Genomic DNA, 23,102 nt, shown 5'->3' on the forward strand with positions numbered 1-23,102 from the left:
TTGGTTTTGTCAAGGAGGAGAGTGGATATTTCACTGACAAAGGTCGGTGCCGGACCTGGGGGCCTATAAATAAGGTGGAGGGTGGCTGTTTGTTTGGGCGTTAGTGATAGTTTGACTGACAGCGACTTGGCTGATTCGAGTTTGGAGATACCACTCTTAGGTCAAGAGAGTTTTTATGGATGAAGGCCACACCACCACCTCTGTGATGGGCAGTGGTACGGTCACATTGCGTGATGTCGTAGTCAGGTGGTAGAGCCAAGGATAGTGAGGGGCCAGATGCAGCATGTAACCACGTTTCGGATATAGCGATGAAGTCAAGGTCAGAGGTGGTGATGAGGTCAGCAATGTCTAAAGCGTGTGCTGTGAGGGATCTAGCGTTGATAAGGGCATCCTTGAACACAGGCAGTTTAACCCCTGAGGTAGTGGAATTACATGTGGCGGTGGATGAGGGTGATCCAGGTGGTGTATCTGAAGTTAGCTTGGAGGCGTTGTTGCGGGAGTGTCGTAGGCGGAATCTAGTGCCTAGTCTCTTGTTTCTAAGAAAGAGGGGGCAAGGTTGGTTAGGTCTAGGTTTCCTGGTGAAGTGTTCCAGCCACAGAGCTGGGTCATTAAGGTATTGGTTAATATGGTTGCTAGAGTAATGTAGGCCTGCGGTGGTTGCTGCAGGGTTCATTATAGGAGTCACAGTTTCAGTCGGCAGTGCCTGGTGATGTGGGTTCGGGCAGGCCAGACTATTGGGTTGCTGATCGGGTTTAACCCAAAGGGGGAAGGTTGTTACAGTGGGTTCCTGAGTGGCTAGGGCAGCCCGTAGGGCTAGAGTATAGTATAGTAGGAGGAGCACACTGACGTGCATGATGGTAGTACTAGTTACCTGAGTATGATACCTGCGAAGTTGTTCACACGGGTCAAGATTGGGTCTCATTAGATGGGCTTATAGTATCAATGACCAGAGTGGCCCAGTGAATACAAGTGCCCAGATACCTAAATTCGATTTTAGCAGTGAGGGCCAGAAAGGTACTAAATTCAAATGCATACACAACGCCAGAAAGGGACTAAATTCAAATGCATAAGCAACAGATACGTGAGTATACTAGATGTGAGTTGCCAATGAGGAGTAGGCAAGGTGTGGTTGTCCACCAAGATGCAGGGTACACAGGCAGAGGTACATCTGGGTTAGGCATTGTTGCAGATGCTAAGTGGCATTCAAATTCAACACAGTGATTAGTGCACATGGCGGGTGTAGGTGAGGTAATGGAAGGAAATGTTAAGAGTGGATAGATATATAGAGGGAGTAAGTTAGACAGACATGGATTACTCACAGTCTCACAGCCTCATGGGGTAAGATCAGGGGGGCATGGCCTTGGGCTCTGGTCAGCTCGGGACAGTCTCAGGACAGTTGCTGGCCTTACCCTCAGGGCCTTTCCAGGAAGGGCCGGCTCACACCTGCCGGCTTCCGATAGGCTCCTGATGTTGTTGCAGGGCCCAATCACCATCAGGCATCACTCTGGTGAGAGGACTGAAGATGGTGAGCAATGAGGGAGACCCGGGCAGCCATCTTTGAAAATGAAAACACCTTGTGTGTTTCAATGGTGGCACAGGGTGCTGGAGTAAATTGCTTCAGGCAGCACAACTCATGTGCATCACGGATGTCTACAAATTAAATGTTTTAATTCTTGGAATATTCTCTAGGCTACCACGCTTGCCACGCTAAGAATAGCCGTATGGATGAATGCTGTGTTCAGATACAGCCAGCTGCAATCATACCTTTGCATGGGGAATGCAACGGCACACGGATGTCGTTGCCAGCTGATCTTGCAGAGTAGCGCAGCTCCTGCTGCTGCTCCAGGACGGTTACGAGTGGCTTGGAGGTACGGTGGAATCACGGAGCCTCGTTAGAGTGAGCTCCCGCCTACCCGCCTCCGATAGGCTCCTGATTAGAACTGATATATTTACTAAAGATGCAAAATCCATCTTAAAAACTAGACTAATCCATGAGATATATGGGGAAAACACATCTGCCCCTGATGTCATGGAACAATTAACTCATTGTTGACTTAAAGTTAACAATTAACCTTGCAAGCTGTAATTAATTCAGTGATACAATTTTGAAAAAGGAAATGCAAACCAAAGTACATATCAGCTCCACAGACAAACTAGATGTGTACAGCATGACCCTCTCTATGTGTCAACAAGAAACAGCACGACTAAATGGCTTAGACTTCGAGAAATGTTCTCGAAGATAGCTGGAGTAGAAAAAGTATTAACTCTGTGTCTAAACTGCAGAGTAATTCTAAAACGTAGCCTTAACATAGAACATAGTTTAGTCAATGGAGCGATCGGTACAGTTGTTGGCTTCCAAACATAGCCACATGACAACAACATTTAGTTTGTCAACATCCACTTTGACACACTTGCAGAAGTTAAAAAAACAGGGTGAACAATTGCATGTTTCCTTATTTTCAAAGAGATGTACATATGCTAGAACCAATTTCTCTATCTCTTGCATATGCTGTCACTATTCTCAAATCGCATGGTGTAACCCTAGATCATGCATTGATTGATATTGGCAGCACAGTTTTCAAAGAAGTTATGAGTTACGTAGCATTTTCACATCACTGTACACTCAATGGCCTATACCTAATTAACTTTGATGCAAACACAGTCAATGCAGACGTTCCTTGCATACTAGACTACAACAGGCTATGTAGACTGTACACCCCCATCTAGATATATACCCTTTAACTCAAAAAAGAAAACATTTCAAAAGAAAACTAAGACAAACGGAACCTATAGCAGATCTCCCTGCAATACTGCTAAAAAAAGAAAGAACAACTACTGCTCCATCACATAATACAACCACAAACTCTCTAGTCAAAAAAAACTGCACGTCTATCAGCAGACAAAGAGAAAAATGTCTCTTCTCAAAAAACAGCTACCCGCCCATCAAAGGATACAGAGGCACAACTCTCTGGTCCATTTAAATTCAGCAACACACATAGAGGAACTTGCTATGCAAATGTACCAATCAATCTTCTCTTTCAATTGCCACCAATTGTTCACAACATTTACTTGTAAGGGGGCCTTGCATGAAGGGACATTCCCTCGAGTCAACACTGTCCCAACACAGGTGGCATATAAATGGCTGCCTCAATGGCCATGACTAGACAAGCAGTCCAACCCAAGATGAACCAAATGTGCAATATGAACCTGTGGAATGCAGTGAGCCAGACAGACAGTCTGCCCTGCCATTGTGATGCAACTCATCAAGGGTCATTTGACAACCAGGCACCTGGCTGGCCCGCAAAATAATATACTCACTCAGAAGAGTTCCCATCAGCATGCAACATTCTGTTGGTACACTGCATGGTGCATGGCCTTTTTCTCTCTTGGGGATGTTCAGTGACTGGGTGTGTCAGTGAGAACTAAGTGCAGGGCTGACAGGACCCATACACACTGTCAACAGTAGGCCAGAGGAAGGTGACTATGCTTACTTGTAAACTGTGTACCCTGGGTTTGCAAATGCTTATCCATCATAGAAATGCCACAAATAATCCCAACAGCACTTACAGTGCCTCAGGTATAAGCATGCATTGGACTACTGTACAGGAATGATCAAATTCACCACAAAACACAGGAAGGCCTACACGAATTCCTAATGTACTTAGAAACCAAAAACATCACTGTAAATGGAATCTTCCAGATTTCATACACGTGGAAACATATGTGCACTCTCTGCAACCATGTTTCACAAGAGCACATCCCTAATGAATGATTTGTACATGTATCCATACCAAATTCACCAGCTTGCAAATCGTGGCATATTATGCCATTTTTGCAATTCAGACAATAATTACAGCATACAAATACACTCACATGGCCTATATGTCATACTAATGCTTCTAAGGCACAATGCAGATGGTACCAAAAATAACTGTAAACTGAATAGCTTTACACACAACAAAGTATCTCTTGGCAAGAAAACCTTTACAACATTAGGCATAATCTATCACACTGGTGCCACAACCACTTCAGGCCACTATACTGCATATGTTAAAAAAAAGTGGTTGTAAAAACACTTCTGTTACTCCAAAACATAGGTTACCAAGACATCTAACAAATGCCACCTTAATATCCTTCAACCCAAATGTACTCACTAAAGTATACTACAATACACAGTTAGAATATGCCAACAGTTATCTAACTACATCCATAATACTACAGTAGTAATTTTAAAATCTAAGACAGTTAGAATACACCAACAGGTACCTAACTACTTTGAAAATACCTTTCATTGTAACACACTTCCAATGTGCCATCAGTTGTTACTGTGAAAATTCTTGTAAAGTGTGATATAGTTAGAATATGCCAATGGGTACTACTTTAAACATACCCTTAATTACAACACACTGCAAACACACTTCAAACAATCATCCTATCACACTTACACTTACATAATATATCCATGCTACCACACACGAGTATTCTGTAACATGTACATTCTTTAAAACTATGTAAATGCCAAAAACTGTATGTAATTACAGTAGGAATTGTATTATCCACTATGATTTATTTTCTCCCAATGATTATTTCATGTCAATACAGTAACAGTCACTGGTCCTCATGACAAGTCTGGCAGACTGGAAATAACGGTGCTGGTAGCAACATACCGGTACACTTTCCGGCCTGCCAGACTACGACAAAGCTTGTAGGGGCCAGTGCTACCGGCAGGTTTCACCTGCCGGGAGCACCGACCCCGGCAGTCATGTTTTTCACGGAAGCACCAGCACCGCTAGCAATGGTGCCAGTGTTTCCGTGTCCCCATTCCGATAGAGTCCTATGGGACTCCATGAGAATGGGCACTTACAGTTCCCACTGCCTGACATCCCGGGCCGCCGGGACTTGTAATATCCCGATGGCACTTTGATATCAGGCGGCAGGGAACAGTGTTACGAGGTCAGCAACAACCCACCGATAGCACCAGAGGTTTACCGCTGACCTCGTAATGTGGCACAGTGTACCACACACTAATGTTGTACCAAACATAGTACATAGAATGTACTATTTATGAGGGTCAAAAAAGTTAATCTATATGTACAATTGTATGCAATTAAAGGTTTTGAACTATTGTCTTTAACAAATTATATTGTTTTTTCACAAAAAAAGAACCAGAGATTCCAGCTTTATTACCATATCTAACTAAGTAACCATACCCAGTATTATCCTATGTTTTTCTTCACAAAGAAACAAATACAGATTCCATAAGTACTATACTCATTTCTACTATGATCATAAATAGCGTTTACACTTCAATTATATCATTCCTCTATATTACAAAATCTGTACATTCACCCGACAGTACTTATAATTACTATACACATATTATTATAGTGTGTGTGGCCAGATTCTTGGGGGCATGGCCATTAAACCACATAAGCATATACAAATGTACAATACATCTTCAAATAACAAGACTCACCCAGAATCCCCCAATCCAAGTGACGTCCGTGGACAGTAAAATTGACCGCATACTCGGCAGCACCTGCACAGCTTTTTATCACCTATATAAACAGCTCCATATCAACTTGTTACCTCTCCAGGCGCTCTTTTGTCCACAAAATAACCCCAAATGTATTTCCAGACTTTTTGCTCACTGCATTGTCCACGGACTACAGTGGTGGTCAGTGGATTCATTATGGCGTCTGTTTAAAACATTCTGACACAATTCGCATTTTTGAACATGCAATCAGTGAGTGTCTTTGATGTCTGCGGACACCAATCCACCCCCTGATTGGTCCAGAGCTGACCGCGGACTACAAATCAGGAAATGAGTCTGCAGAATGGACCCAGATATCATTCATTTTTTTAACCTAATTTTTCAAAAATGACTGGATGGATTTACACCAAATTTGAAAAAGCACACTTTGAGGACCAATCCGCCACTCCTCGCACAAGTTTGGTGCAAATCCTTACAGCGGTTTGGGCCATAGGTGCAAGAAAAATTCATTTTCCATTATGTCTCTGAGGATTTCAAAAGTTTTGTTACCTCCCCATAACGTTACCCCCCTGGATACAACTGCACCAAACTTCACACAATCATTCTGAGATGGCCATTCTGAGGTAGCCATATAAAAGTTTGGTCAGGAATAGTCAAATGGCGCCCACGTTATAAGCAGCCAAAACAGCAGCCAAAAAAGCGCTCTTCCTATTAGTTGAGCAACTTAACCATGACTACACAGCCTCTACCGCAGAGCATGTAATATTGTGGCTGCACTCAAGAATGTTCGAGAGAAAGACTTTTCTCACTTAGGCATAGGGAAGTAACCAATTGGAACTGTTTTCATGTAATCAGTGTAAGCCTGACATGTTCACTTTTTGGAGGGATAGAGGTGATGGGACTGTTGGTCTTTTATGCACAAGTTTCACCACTTTGAAAGTTGTCTGTAATCAGGAACACATGTTTCTGAACCATGCATGCTGCATCTCTAAAACCAGGTGTTATCCATTATTATACTGTCTTCAGTCCAGATATTCTGTTTCACCTTCAAAGACTCTTTCAATAACGCTATGACAAACAATTGATCTTGCCAGGACATAAAATTAGGAGGATTTTCAGGTATGTACATTGGCATCTTCTTCAGCACCAATTTCCTTTGTATGTAATCTCACAATTATAAAACTATCTATTCTACCTCTCTGGAATGTATTCATAAATATAATCTCAAATAATCTCCAATATCATTGGTAGATATAATGTGAAAAGGACATATTGTCTTCAAAACTTTCTTAACAATATTCTAAACAGTTTTATACAAGCAGTCCTCAATGGAGTGTCATGAATTGATCCTGAACCCCATGTGACAAATCCTCTCATCAGCATTTTACCATAATAATATATTTAAAACAAATAACTATGAGAAAATAGTGTAACTCATGTTAAAGTGCATGCAATAATGCACAACATATACCTATATATATATGTCTTTAATATATGCTTGACATGTTTCTGTTCTTATCATATAGTTTCAGAACTTTCATCAGACATGATACTTAATTTTCTTAATCTTCTCCATGGGCATCCAGTAGAGCCAATTACATTTGAAAGAGGTTACCGCCATTCACCTTTGGAATATTAATTTCAAAAGTGTATCCCAATCTTTATTATTTTCAGATCTTTAACTTAGCCATTATGTGTTATTTAACGTACTTCTATGCTATCGACCAAACGGGCCCCGCAAGAGATATAGAAGCTTGATTCCTCAAAGGTTCTCCTCTTTCCCTGCTGCTGTTTAATGTATAAATATTAGAGCGATATATGATATCTTTGATAGATACAATCTCAGATACCATGCAGACACCAATGATGTGCAAGCCTATATTAAAGTTAATTATGCCTTTTCTAGAATTCGCCAGTAAGCCAACTGCATGGGGCAGACAGGAGTGCATGCGTGACGCAGACAAAAATGCATGCTTGGGGCACACAAGAGTACATCCATGGGGCAGACAAAAGTACATGCATGGGGCCGACCCGAGTACGCATGCGGACTGGAGCGCGCCGAGCGGACCCGAGCACGAGCCGGAATGCATATGTACGTGGCACGGACCGGGTGTATGGAGCAGACTGGGATGCATGGAGTGGATAGGAGTGCATGGAACGGACTGGAGCACATAGAATTGCGTGACGTATATAGTATGGTTTAGAATACAGAGAACATTGGAAAGAGCATATAACCCATCATATCACACCACCACGCTTACTCTCTACTTTACATCACCACTCAACTAGAACACAGAGATACTATGACACCATTCGGTATAACTGTTCTCATACCAACATCCGCCGCTCACTCCACATCACTCTAAGTAATCAGTGCTGGTTACACACCCCCAGCTAGGCGTTCTCCTCAGGCATAAGGCAGCCACATCCGGCCTGGATAAACCCTCTACTGATCTGAACTTCGGTTCCCAAGGGCGTTCAACCTACCAGCGCCTTCAGACCATACCAATGGTATATAAGGCGCTATATAAATGCAAAATAACAATAACAATAACAATGGGTGAAGTGTAATCCTGGATGTTGAATAATGCATTAGAGATTTTAAATTCTGGTGGAAAGATCTTTACCAAGGCAATATTACAACATCTACTGGAGTGGGTAGCTAAAGGGGAATTATAAATTATCTACAAGATGGGTTCAAAGAAAACCAAGTACATGAGGTCAAAGTTATCATCTATTTATTTTGCTTCAGAAGTATTTTGTGTTGAACAACACTTGTATTCAAGCTACTTTTGTTGACCTAAGGACCACCTTTAATGGTGTGCTCAGGACCAGGTTATGGGAAACACTGATGGAGATGGGCTTTATGATAGAGCTTCTAAGGGCAATCCAGTGCTTACATAGGGAGAACCAAACCATTGCCTGCTGGAATTTGGCTTGTGAGATCACTGCATAGAGTGGTCCATCAATTATGTGTTTTAGCCCCCATGTTGCACAGTATTCTTATAAACAAATCGGTGCCCTCTCTGATCCAAATGAACACAAACACCCCGAAACCTGAAATAGACAAAACCCATCTGCTGCTGTTCGTGGACAAGGCAATTCTCATTTCCCTTACCCCCAAGGGATCTGCAAAACAGCTGCAAGCTTTTAGAGAGGGTTGTAAGGTAAGTGGTTTGGAGATGAATACTGAAAAAAATAAAATGTGTGGTATTTCACCCCCATACCAAGAAGAACGTACCAAAATTGCATTTGTTGGTGGATTATAAAATTATTGAACAAGTTCAAAATGTTGTGTACGTAGTTATACATTTTATGGGTGGTTGAAAATTATTCAATCATATTGATGAGTCCTGTTTAAAGCTTGAACGAGGTACTAACACTACACTTAGATTCTATACAAAATATGGCAAAGGACATTGTCATCTGCTGTTCATGTATATAACCTTCACGCCAAAGGGTCTGCGTTGTACGGCGCTGAACTATGGCCGATTCAGACGCATTTAAAACTGGTGGTGCTGGAAAATAAATGTTGGACAAAATCCATATGCCATCCAAAATCTACATCAAACCACACAATACATGCAGAAATAGAAGGAAAACTGGATGAAATACCTCGGAAAGCCATTTTATATTGGGTTTTTTTACAGGCTTCCCCCGTTTAGGGAAATATAGGAAATTGTTGGCCGATTTGCTATCAAAGGACGGTGGGAAGACCACCCGGTGGTGTACACATATCAAATCCATTTTGTCCTTCCTACGCCTCACCCATTTGTGATCAACAGAGACGAACACTAATGTTGCAATTAAGAAAAAAAAATAAAACAGCATATTGGGATGTCATTAAGGCTAGAAACTTGGCAATGGGGGAAACTTCGTCTTTGACGTGTGCGCATTGGTTACAGAAACAACGAGCTACACATAAAAATGATTTTGATGAGCTAGTCGCTTATAGGCACGCTCCTTGAATATTACATGATGTTTGGCTCCATATTACTGGGGTCAATAACGAAATGCGTGGACCATGACACATTCAGATATGTGCCCTTGCTGCATAGTTGATATCAAACGTTATGAAAATTTCCTTTGCTTTTGCCTAGGCTATGCTAAATACAGATCTCTCTACCTTAAACCCTTATGGAGAGCTGCTAATATTTGTAACAATGTTGAAGCAATATCTTTGTGTAGGTCAACCACGAATGAGGCACTCACAGCCTCAGTAGCAAAAATGTATACATAGAGCGTGGCTCAAAAAAAGAGGAATAACCACTGTGACATATTGAATGTTGGTTTATATAATAGTTCAAAGACTATTATTTATTATATTATATTATACAACCCTGCTGTATGTGTTCAATACTGGAAATTGTTTATTCAATGTATGAGGTATAAAGTGCCGGTTTTTTTTTAACTTTATTTTTGGTAATTTTAACATCATAAACACAGTTACAAAACAATCGCCCCATTGTGGGGTGAGTAACCCTAGTGCCTTCGTAATCCATGCACCCCCCCCCCCCAGCACCCTTATCCGTACTCCCTCCCCATTCCACCAAGGCTGGTGTTGAGTTGTCGTCCTTATGATGTTTCATCTGGCTGCCAGCTACTTTCATTGTTCTAAAAGGACTAAGGGTCACTGTTTTGGGGACTGTGGCTCCCTGAAGATGATGGAGAAGCATCTCATTGATTAGAAAGGTTACCAGTGGCCCCCAGATGTCGCAGGGGTGGGCGTGCTGGAGAAGTGTTCTGATAAATTCGGAAATCCTGACAATATAGGATGTCTTTACGCCAGTTTGCCACCAATGCGGTGGGTCCTCTGCGCCATGTCATGGAGCGTTAATAGTAACCTGGCCAGTTTCCTCACCCCAGGTGAGAGTTGTTTTGTCATCCCAAGTAGTGCTGCTGTTGGAATGGGTTGTACTTCCTCTTCTATTATTGCTGCAGTGGTCTGGAGGATATGAGACGAGAACGAGGTGAGTTTAGGGTAGTCCCAAGCGAGGTGAATGAAGTCTGCGGTTGGTTCCCCCAATCTTTCGCATTTTGCTGGCTGATCTGGGTGTTGCTTGTTCTTTTTAGCGGGGGTGAAGTATGTCTGGTGTAGGTAATTGAAATGTATTTGCTTGTAGCGTGTATTGAGAGTTATTTTTTGGGTCTGTTTTAATATGTACATCCATTCCTCTTCTGGGATAGTTAGCTGGAGGGACCTTTCCCATCTAGTTTTTGTACGCGTATCGATGGATACCGTATCTGATAAGAAGGATTTGTGAAGCAGTGAGACTAGTCTTCCTTCGCCCTGGGCCTATATCGTATTGTGCAACAATTGCCATGTTGGGGGTTGTTGCGGAACGTGGGGAATAAAGCCTGCAGGGAATATCTGGTCCTAAAATAAATGAACTTATCCAATGGTGTGTTGCCTCCTCTTTCCACAGCCTGTTGTGGTGTGATAAAGGAGCCCTAAACGAACAGGACCCCTAGCAGGTTTATCTGCAGTTTCCTCACCCATTGGTGGAAGACTCTCTCGGATGTGAGGGGGATTCCTGGGATAAATTTGATTGGGAGCAGGGGAGAGTATCTCACTTGTACTTCGTATTTTTGTGCACGTTTTTTCCATATAGCGTACGTGGCGAGAACTACGTTCATCATGTTGAAAAGCACTGGAAGCTAGCTGGTTATGATGGCCCTTAATAAATTGGGAGTCAGTAGAGCCCATTCTATCTGCACATGTGGTCTGATGGCGTGGGTGGAATTCCAGAAGCTGAGGAATTGTGCTTGGGGCGCCCTGAAGTACCTTTGCAGGTCCGGGAGGGCTAGCCCGCCACTGGATACTGGAAGTATCAACGTCGAATGAGCGACCCTGGCTGGTTTACCCACCCATAAGAGGTCAAGCACAAAGCTTTTGATTTTCTTCAGAAAGGTTTGTGGGAGTAGGATTGGGATGTTGGAGAATAAATATAGTAGTTAAGGGAGTCCGACCATTTTTACTAGTGAAGCTCTTCCCCATAAGGTTAGCGGGAGGGCTTTCCACCGGTTCACTTTTTCCTGTAGTGTTTTAGCTACTATCTCGTAGTTGTCTTGGAATACGTCATAGTATTTTAGTGACATTTGAATCCTAAGGTAGCGTACCTTTGAGGACTCCCATGTGAAATTGTAATCATCGGTAAACGGTTTGGTAACTGGGATGAGTGGGAATATAATCGATTTTGTGTGATTGATTTTTAATCCTGATATCGCCCCGAATTTAATTACTTCCCTCATAATTGGATTGAGATTTTCTACGGGGTCGAATAGCGCCACATCATCTGCGTATAACGATATAACCAGCCTGTGTGAACCTATGGTGAGACCTCTATGGAGTTGTTGGGATCTAAGGTTCGACGCTAGGGGTTGCATTATTAGTGAGAAGATTAGTGCGGAGAGAGGACATCCTTGCCTGGTGCCCCATTGAAGTTTGATGGGAGAGGATCTCGCTGAGCCCACCAGTATTGTGGCTTGGGGGTCAGTATGTAGTAAGGAAACAAGCTTGATGAAGTGGGACCCCAGACCCATCTGTGTTAGTACGGTGAATAGGAAGGGCAACTCCACGGAGTGGAAGGCCTTCTCAGCATGACACCGAATAGCCTCCTGATGCAGAACGTTGTGCAGCGCCCAGGCACAAATCCGGCCTGGTCTGCAAGCACGAGGGCCGGCATCAGCGGTAGTAACGTACTTGTGAGTATTTTGGCAAGGATGTTATTGTCTAGGTTGAGTAGAGAAATGCGTCTATATGATGCACACTCCTCCAGGGGTTTGCCTGCTTTATGTAAGAGAATGATATTGGCCTAAAGGGATGAGCGTGGGAGATAGCCCGCTTCTAATGCTTCGTAGTATACCTCTGCGAGTATGGGGAGAGGGTTTCAGCGAAGGCTTTGTAAAACTCTCTGGTTAGACCATCAGGTCCTGGGGCTTCAGTGTTTGGAAGGGTTTTGATGGCTTCCACGATTTCCTCTGGGGTGATGATCTCATTGAGGGGTTCACAAAGTTCTCCTTCCACCCAGAAAAGTTCAGTGTCTTTGAGGTAGTTGTTTAATGCATCTGAGCTCGCATTATGTTTGGATGAGTATAGATCTTGATAGTAGAGTCGGTATTCCTTGGCTATTTCTTCATCTGTATGTACAAAGGTGCCATGCTTGGAGCGTACTCTCTCGACCGTCGTCGGCTTCCGATCGGCTCTGATCAGTCTTGCAAGGAGGGTGTGGGGTTTATGACCCTCATCGTATTGACGAATTTGGTTGTTACGGCCAAGGAATCTCAGCTCGCGTTCTGCCGAGGCTCTGAACGTTTGTAGCTCCTCCCTAAGTGCTGCTTGGGTTTGTGGGTCATCTGCGGTTGAAAGCTTCAATTCGAGCATTTTCAAACGTCCCTTACTGGTGGTGAGTTTGCGCATGATCAGCTTGATGATTCCGTTTTCCTTGGTGAGGCAGACCCCTCTTACGAAGCACTTCAGAGTTTCCCAGATTGTACTAGCTGACGTGACTGAACCAAGGTTAATGTCTAGGAAGGTTGACATTTCGTCATGAAGTTCGGATGAAAATACATAATCTTGTAAGGCTCTGGATTTGAAGCAGTACTGCAGTAGACAGGATTTTGGTGTAGATGGATTGCATACGAGAGTAACCGGTGAGTGATCAGAAAAGGTTTTAGGCAGGATGTGGCATTTTTCCCAGTGGAGGGGGCCGCTGGTGGACACCATTAGATAGTCCAGTCTGGAGTCAGAGTTGTGGACTGCGGAGTGGAACATGTAGTCCCGCTGTTCCCAGTTGTTATGTCTCCAGGTATCTATTAGGTCGTAGGCTCTGCATATTTCTTGTATTTGCAGGCTGGTCTTGGAGGGCTATAGTGTCGTGGGCCGTGTCCTGTCTTTCTCGGGGTCGAGGACGGTGTTGAGATCGCCTCCCCAGATAATCGTTGCCGGGGTTTGTGTTGAAAGGTGTGTCAGCACCCAGTCGAAGTTGTTTGCCCCATCGACGTTGGGGGCGTAGGAATCAACGAGGATGATTTCTTTGCCGGCCATGATTCCTCTCACAAGCTGTGCCCTACCTTGAGTGTCCTTCTTAGTGTCTATCACTCACACACGGCCCCCAAGAGGATCGGGAGACCTCTTCCCACTGCAGGTGCAGGGCTCTGCAGTGGAGTGAAGCTGGAGCTTCCTCCTTCAATAAGGTAGGCCCCGGGCTCGTTCTACCTTCTTGTGGAATCAGGCGTTCATCCACAAGAATTTGCGCGTTAGCGTGCGCTCTTGCCTGCCACCTTCAAACAGAATTCGATTTTGCACGAAGCTACTCCGTTTGCTTGGAATCATCTGCGACCCTACGTTTGCCACTCGTTTTGCATCCGGTATCCGCCATTCAAAGATGTCTGCCCGCCGCTTCTTGACTCTGCCTCTCCCTGCCTGAGTCCACCCAGGCTGATCGGGGCTCACTATTGGCTGCTCGTCACCACATCTTAGCCAACCAACCATCGACCGGCAGGCGCAAGCCGGCATCCACACGAAGGCGTGCACAAAGGCTAATCCCTGTCCTAGCCTGTCATTGCCTGCTCATTTGCCACTTGCCAGGACACCTGCTCGCCGCCGCAGTACAAAGGGACATGAAGGTACTATAAAGTGCACCCATCCATTAGACTTATAACCCAGTCCTGCCTTGTATCTCATTTTGTATCATCTCATTACTTACCGTACTTCCACTAACTGAGATACTAGCCATTGTTCCGCTACACTCAAAGGTACACCGCTTCTTGTAAGTCCTTTCGATCTGCAGCTCTAATATGCTCCTGCGACCTGTATTACAACTTGCAGATTTGTATTGTGCCTAGTCTCTGCATGCACGACCTCCCTTTCGAACCGAGCTGTGCCCACACTAGACACGCTGTCACTGAAATAGCCTTCAAACATGCTTAAATCTTGCACTTGAATCTATAACTACAGGAGGATGCGCGAACCTGCTACATCCCTCCGTCCGGTATTGTGCACCATTCATACTGCCTTGCTCCCCATGTATTCTGTTCACCCTGGTTGCTAGCCCCAGTGTATCTGCCTCCCGCCAACTGCCTACGCTGATTGACCACATGCACTGAAAGGTCTAAGTCAACCCTTATTAGCACACTCTCCATTCCAAATTGCTGCATCTAGCCTAAATACTCCGATCACTGCATTTAGCCTTATCTTTACCTAGTATTTGACTGCTGCTTTAGCCATGTATTTGATTGCTGCTTCTAGCCCAGTATTAGACTGCTGCTTTAGACATGTATCTGATTGCTGCATTTAGCCCAGTATCTGATTGCTGCATTCAGCCCAGTATTTTACTGCTGCATTTAGCCCAGTATCTGATTGCTGCATTTAGCCCAGTATCTGATTGCTGCATGTAGCCCAGTATCTGATTGCTGCATTTAGCCCAGTATTTGACTGCTGCTTTTAGCCCAGTATCTGATTGCTGCATTTAGCCCAGTATTTGACTGTTGCATTTAGCCCAGTATCTGATTGCTGCATTTAGCCCAGTATTTGACTGCTGCATTTAGCCCAGTATCTGATTGCTGCATTTAGCCCAGTATTTGACTGCTGCTTTTAGCCCAGTATCTGATTGCTGCTTTTAGCCCAGTATTTGACTGCTGCTTTAGCCCTGTATCTGATTGCTGCTTTTAGCCCAGTATTTGACTGCTGCATTTAGCGTAGTACTTGATTGCTGCATTTATCCTGTCTAGTATTTGATGACTGTACTTAACCTACTCTGCCCAGCATCCAACTACGGCATCTAAGTCTAGTCTCCCTAGCTTAACTAGTAGTAACATTATGTACTCCTTCCTGCCTAACCCAGTCCACCAAGCATCACTTACCAACCTGATAGTTATACTTACCATTGTCTATATGACCATGCTAACATTTCTGCCCATAGAAGGCCCAGAAGCCCATATACAACCTATCTCCAAACCTTGCAACCTACCACAGAGGAACCTTAGACTCCGGGCTCGACTACCCAAAATATTCGAATCTATCATTAAATATAACATCAACCTGGAACACCTTTGACCCAAATTACTTCGACCATTGGTAACCACCGCCCCCCCAGACGCCAACTCTACCCTAAAATCAATAAACCTTTGGCCAAGCCCCCTCTCACAACGCAGCCAGAACCTGAATTAAAAGCTGCATTAATCAATGCCAGATCATTAGTCGCTCATGCTACTGACATAGCAGATGTCATATGGGAAAATGACCTTGACTTCATTGCCATTACTGAATCATGGCTCCACGAGGCAGCAGGTCCTGCTCTTACTCTGGCAGTCCCATAAAACTATACCATCCTCAGAGCTGAGAGACCAGACACACGAGGTGGAGGAATAGCAATTATCGCCAAATCTAATCTCTCTATGAGAATCACCTCCACACCCTCCCTTAAATCCTGCGAGCTTCTCTCTATCAAACTACCCACCGCCAACTCTCAAACACTAAATATCTACCTCCTCTATAGACCACCTGGCCCCATCAGCACCTTCAATGAAGATATCACCACTGTTATCTCTGAGAAGCTAAAAAATCCCTCTCAAACCTTAGTGTTAGGAGACTTCAAGCTAGGGTTCAACAATATCAACGACCACCAGGCCACTGCAGTAGCCAATACCTTGTCAGAACTAGGTTTCACGCAGATCGTGAATACCCCCACACATACCAAAGGGAGAACTCTTGACTGGATTGCAGTCACAACTGCAACCCTTCTATAACAGCCATTGCCCCCCAAATATGGTCAGACCATCACCTTATCTCCTTTACCCTCAACACTAAAAGACCCACAGTTTTAACACCCGCTCCCGCCATACCCACCTTAACCAGAAATAAGAAAAATATCACAGCCGATAATATTCTGCCCCGCATCCTACCCAAACTTAATTTTCTACCTGACCATACCGACCCAGGCATCCTAGTGGAGGAATTCAATAATGCCATGTCCTTCGCTCTTGACAGAGTTGCTCCGCTTAAACCTAGGAACATTAAACCAAAAAAGCATCTGAACTCCTGCTTTACACCCCACTAAAAAACCTAAGACTACAGAAGAGAAAATGCGAAACAGCATGGAACCGGCATCCTACAGCTGAAAATAAAACCAACCTAATAAACATCTCTTCGCAATACAAAAAAGATATTATCCTGGCCAAACAAGTAACCTATAATAACAGGATCACCCAAGCCAACTCCAGTATGAAGGAGTTATTCTCTATCCTAAAAGAATTGGAAACTCCTATCGCAGTACAGGATGACTCCATTAAAGATAAAACCTGGTGTACAGACATACAACTGGCACTAACCAACAAAGTGGCCAACCTCCAAACTAAAATTGCCCTAAAGAAAGCCTCATTACCAACTCAACCTCCGTTCCACAAAACTACCACACCCAAACCTAAAGAATCTAGCCAATTCCGTTTCTCCAAGGTCTCAGTACTTGAGGTACAGAAGACCATTCTGACTCTTAAACCTTCTAATTGCAAAGGTGACCAATGCCCCGCACAACTGATCAAGGACGCAGCTAGAGATCTAGCCCCCTTCATGACAAAACTTATTAATGCCTCCTTCACTACGGGCACCATCCCTCGCAATCTAAAGGAATCTTGGGTACTCCCCCTTCTGAAAAAGCAAACATTGGACCCCAACATTCCCACAAATTATAGACCCATCACCACGGTGCCTTTCCTACTAAAAATATTAGTCAAGGTAGCGTACACCCAAATCCAGAACTTCCTTGAGATGAACCGTCTCCTTGGCACTCGCCAATCCGGTTTCCGTCCGCAACATGGCACAGAGACTGCCCTTATCGACTTAAAGGCCCAAATAGACTCACTCAGTGACGAGGGCAAATTAGCTCTCCTCCTCGTTCTAGACCTCTCAGCCGCCTTTGATCTGGTGGACCACAGAGTCTTATGCAATCACTTGGACTCGGCGGCCCACTTCTCAGGAGAGTTGGATATATCCCTAAGGATACAGTCATTCCTTAGTGACAGGACCATGAGGGTGTTCTCCCCGGCAGCGGCAGCAGACCCGATTCCCGTCACCTACAGAGTGCCCCAGGGATCCTGTGTCTCGCCGACACTCTATAATATCTTCACCAAGCCACTCTTCAACGATCTCGATAATCTGGGTATCACTTATACCAACTGCGCAGACGATACCCAGATTCTCCTACCACTTACTGGGGATTACGTCGAAGATCTGGCTTTGGTGAACAGAGTCTATAGCATCGTTCAAGCATGGATGGCCAACCATGGCCTATGCTTGAACGATGACAAAACAGAGCTCATCATCCTGGGCACTGCAGCCTGCATCTCCAAACTCAACCAAAACTACTCAGCCTTCATCATCGATAGCAACACTATCAAGGTCGCCAGAGAAGTAAAAACCCTACGTTTTTACCTTGATGCGACACTATCCTTAACCAAACAGGTGAACTCACTGGCCTCATCCACGGCTTATACATGTAAATTAATATGAGCTGGGAAACAATTCCTATCAGATGACAGCTGTCTTATCCTAGCTAGAGACCTCATTTTATCAAAATTAGACTATTGTAACGCCCTTTAAATAGGGACAACTAAACAAATCATCAATAGAATCCAAGTGCTCCAAAATAATGCACTTAGAGCGGCCCTAAGTATCCCTAGAAGAGCACATATCTCAGAAATAAGACGTAAACACAAATGGCTCTCCACCCAAGAAAAAATCAACCTCAAATCTGCCTCCCTTATCCACAAATGCTTAAACAACAAAGCCCCCCGCTACCTTTCAGAACGCTTCAATAGAAAAAATCCCACTAGACTCACAAGGACAGTCAGCCCTAACTGCCTCCTAGTGCCCAGATTTAAACTAGCCACTATTGGAGGATCCATCTTCCCAGTCAAGGCAGCGCAATTATGGAACGCCCTACCTCATGCACTAGATCTGACCAAATGTTCAACAACTTCAGAAAGAATACCATAAAATGGCTCACCGAGAATGCGATATAAATGGCACTCTACCCCTCGCACCTCCACTTGTACGTCACCTGACACGCTATGACCTGCTATATTGTTTGTTCGCCACTGACTTGCTAAATTGTTCATTCGCCATAGATTTGATTGTTTGGCTGCGCTTTATCTGCACTTGCACTTGTCTTACCTTGCTGAGTCAAGAAATGTCCACTCTGCCTGCTCTGTAACTTGTAACGTCTGTAACTAAGCTGTAAACCTCCTTTGTCTCTTGCGCCCTGCTACCCCAGGGTCCGGTGTGCACAATAAATAAATAAACAAACAAACATCATTCGAAAGCCAGTTTGGTGATTAATCAAGACCGCCACTCCTCTTGTGTATGACGAGAACGAGGAGAAGTACCTATGGCACCCCCAGTTTCTGGCCCACTGGTGTTCCTTCTCAGGGAGAAGGTGAGTTTCCTGTATCAAGGCGATGTCCACTTCATGCCTCTTTAAATATTGGAGGATCTTCCTTGTTTTAGAGGGGAGGTTGCCTCCTCTAATGTTCCATGTGGCAACCTTGAATTATTTGTCTGGTATGAATGAGTGAGCTGGTGTTGTTGTATTTGTCGCGTGGGGCACCTGCGATCGTAGGAGGTGCGTTTTCGTGATCTCTGGGGAGGTCAGTGTTGTCCGCGAGGGAGGTCTGGTTTGGCGTGGTGGTTGGGGGTGTGGCAGGGTGTGACGAGACCAAGGCACTTTCCCAATCCCTGTCTCTGGCTTCCTTCCTTACACGAGCAACCCCCAACTTGCCTGTTTGCTTTTGCCATCGGAGACTGTCCCACAACAGTGCGTGTCTGTCTCCTCCTTTCCCACCCGTGAACAATGAACTTGTTTGAAAACTTTTGCTGTGCAAGGGATACCAGGGGGCCTCCCAATCAGCACGGCCTTGGAGTGTTTTGCTCCCGTGTATATTTCGGTTCGGTCGGTGAGTTTCTTGTGTGCAAGTTTCAAGACGTCGATCCCATGCTGTTTAGGGTGGGTTTCTGTGTGCCCTCTCCCGTTGCGCGCGTGCTTGGTTGGGGTTTGGTCCGAGACATCCTGCTCTGTCTAGGAAGGTGTTGGCCTCCTCTGGTGGCTGGAAAAAATTGACTTTGCCTTCGTGTTGGATTCTGAGTAGCGCCGGGAAGAGCATGGAGTAAGTAAGTACATTATCTTTGAGCCTTTGCCTGACGGAGGTGAAGGATCTCTGCTGTTCCTGGACTGCTGGGGAGAAATCTGGATAGAAGTGTATTTTGTCTCCATCATGGTGTAGCTCGCCCTTTTCCCTGGCTAGGCAGAGGATATTGTCACAATTCTTGTAATTTAGTAGTCTGCCGATTATTGGCGTGGATGGTGCTCCTGGGATGGGCTTGGAAGAGAGGATCCTGTGTGCACTTTCTACCACAAACGTGAGAGAGGGATTCACGGCCAAAGAGGGTGGTGCATAGCTCCTTGAAAAAGTTATCAATTTTTAGCTGCATCTGTTGTTCCCTCACTCCGATGATCCTAATATTGTTCCTTCTGGAGCGACCCTCTAAATCTTCACATTTGGCTTTGGCTGCTTTCATTTGGGCTTCCAGTCGGTTAACTTTGGCTGCCAGGGTTGTTGTGCCGTCGTCTAGATTTGAGACCCGTTGTTACACCTAATTGAGGCATTCTGTGTGGGTATCCATTCTATGTTTTAGGAGATCCATCTTTGAGGAGAGACCGTCCATTTTGTTATTGAGGCTCCCTATGCCGACCTTGAGGTCCAGTAAAAGGCTCTTGATATCTGTGGAGGAGGTATCCTCGTCCATCTGGGAGGTGTCGCTTGTCATAGGTTCTGAGTCCTCTTGGAGCCTGGGGGTTTTGGGGAGTGTGCCAGATTCAAAGGTTAGTTTCCTTTGCGATCTGTTTGTTTTCCCCATTGGGCTGGGGGTTGTGGGTTTCACCTTGTGGGGGATGCTGAGGATGGGTAGTCGCTTTACTGCCTGCAGGCACCTAGAAGTGGGGTTTGGTCACACTATGCTGGGGTGCCTCGAGGGGCAAATGCCGCTGCAGTGACAGGCACGGCTGTCCTGGAGATTTGCTCAAGAGGAGATTGGTCTTTTGCAGGTCACCAGACAATGCCAGTCGGGTGAGGAGGGTTTGGGTGAGCTTGCTGTGGCGGCTAAGTGCAGGGGGCCACTTTGGGTATCCGGAGCAACAGTTAGTGGGCAGAGTGAGCTTTCCGTAGGTGGGAGAGACAACTCTAGTGTGGTGGGCACAGCTAGGTAAAATGTTCATGCAGCCAGGAATCGCTGCGTGGGGTGGCGGGAGGCGGCTGGAGATTGGCGGCCACTGCTGAGGGGGAGAGTGGACTAGTGCTGAGGGTATGAGAGGTTGGAGCTGGACTTTAACAGCACGCTCTATGTCTCAAGAGACATGTTTGGTTCAGTTTCATTTACGGTATAAGGGGCCCAGCCCGGCTCCCGCCAGTCAGGTGGCTGCTCCCCCCAATGCACTCTGTATCTGGATAACGTGCCACTGGGCTCTTTTCCGCAGCCCTGTCTCGTCTCTCCTGTCCTCCAACAGGTCTCTGCTCTTCGAGGGATCTCCTCGGTCCGGGGCGAGGTTGAGTTTGGGGGGGGCGCTGTTCTTCACCCGCGAGTGGCGGCTGCAGAGCTGGTTCTGAGGTCTCACGCCCCATGTTGGAAGTGTGAGGCATGGAGAGGCGGTAGACCAGAGACGGCATGGGATGTCCCTCCTGTCAGCGGCTGTCTTGTGTAGGTTTTCCGGTGTCTGCACCACCCCCCGCGGACCCAGGACATCTATTCAGGCCCGAGTGGCAGGGGTCTTGATGGGCGGGTTGATGTTGTGGGGGGTGGGGGACCTCCGAGCAGTGGCCAAGGTCTGCTGGCTCTTGGGTTGTTACAGCTGCAGTGTTAGTGCCATGGTCCCACGCCCAGTGTTGGAGTTGTCAGTCGTGGGGAGGGAGAGGCCGGAGATGGTGCTGGCCCACCCCCCTGTTGGCGGCCATCCCGCGTAGGTGCTCCGGTGACCGCACAGCTTTCCCACGGCCTTTCGTGGATCCCCAGGTGTTCATTCCGGGCCGCGAGTCTCCTGGTTGGCGGGTTGATGTCGAGCCTGTGCCGTTCTTGTCGCTGGGCGACTCCTTTCTGCACAGGCTCGGTCGCGGCCTGTTTTGGCCCAGCGGGCTTGGTTGCTGCACCAGGGCGCAAGTGCCTGAGAGGCTACATTTTGTGCCTTTGCAAGTCCGTTTTTCCCCCAGATTTTGCTGTATGGCGGAGCGGAGTCTGGCAGGCACGGGATGTTGGTCGACTAGGCGAGGGTGAACCGATTTAAGGAGGATTGTGGCGGAATTATGGCAGGCCGTGCGGGAGCTCACTAAGAGGTGGCCATCTTGGTTGGCCCTCTAGCACCCTCTTGAGTTAAGTGCCGTTGACTGACTGAAATAATGATTCTTGCAGTAGCAAAATGTTTGCACAGAATCTGGTAGAGGTGACAACATTACATGAATATTGCTGACTGATGCAAATGCAAACTCTATATGCACTTGTTCGCACTGACATTTTATTAGTTTTATCGGATTTGTTCTTTATGTTTTTTACATTATTAAACTGTTGTTGTCATTACATGTATTGCAAATGTTTTTATATTCTATTTTTACGCGTCTGTCAAAATGGTAATAAAACTGAACTGAACTGAACAATGCATTTCAACTTAATCCAAAAAAGGCAGAGGTTATCCTTTTCAGCGCAAAGCTTTATTTCGAAGTCCAGACAAACTCTCTTCTCCCCCAACAGCATATAGGTAATTTAGATATGGTAACGGGCTTTGAGGGGGATGTATAGGTGTAAGGGCAGGAAGGGGCAGAGAATTGTAAAATTCATGTTTTTGAGGTGCTAGGCACTAGATATAAGCTCTAGCAATAGGGCCCAATATTTGGCACAATCTGACAGGACTTGAGTCATATCTGACTCACTTTCCATATCAGAGGCAGTCACCTGCTCGCCTCGGCCAATTACCGATTTTAAAGCAGAGAATAGTGTTATACTCGATGCAAAGTTACAGAGAGAGTTAAATCTTTGTTCTTCACGCTTCACTCCTGAGGTTTATTTTTAGTAAGTGATAGTGTGGTGGGCCCTCAGTATCGAATCTTAGAAACCTTTCCTTATTACCCATCTTCAATTGGTCAAAATTACATGTCAGCAAACTTCCGTAAACTGTTCTATTACTCAAACAGCAAGCATTTCCACTTGAAATAAAGTACATCTTTATACCAACAAAATAGTAAGACATAAAGAATGTTCTCATACTTTTGTTCGGAATGTAGGCATATGCATACGTATTCTTTTAAAGAGGTAAAATATGAGCATTAAAGATAGTAAAGTCAATAGGCCATTTCCAATTTAATAAATATGGGATTCAATATACTCTCTTAAGCCTGCTACTTTTGTATTGCCTTATTGCAGTCTAAAGCCTACAGCAAATTAAAAATGTGCATAGCCATCTACAATATGGCAGAATGGATATACTCATAGTAGTGCAGTCAGGAAAAGTATTGCAGTTGACATTTAATATAATTCAGTGAATGCAATCATATCAAAAGGTATGCCTAAATG

Source organism: Ambystoma mexicanum, chromosome 2p (genome assembly GCF_040938575.1).
Source record: "Ambystoma mexicanum isolate Mex_15411 chromosome 2p, UKY_AmexF1_1, whole genome shotgun sequence".
Classification (NCBI taxonomy): Eukaryota; Metazoa; Chordata; class Amphibia; order Caudata; family Ambystomatidae; genus Ambystoma; species Ambystoma mexicanum.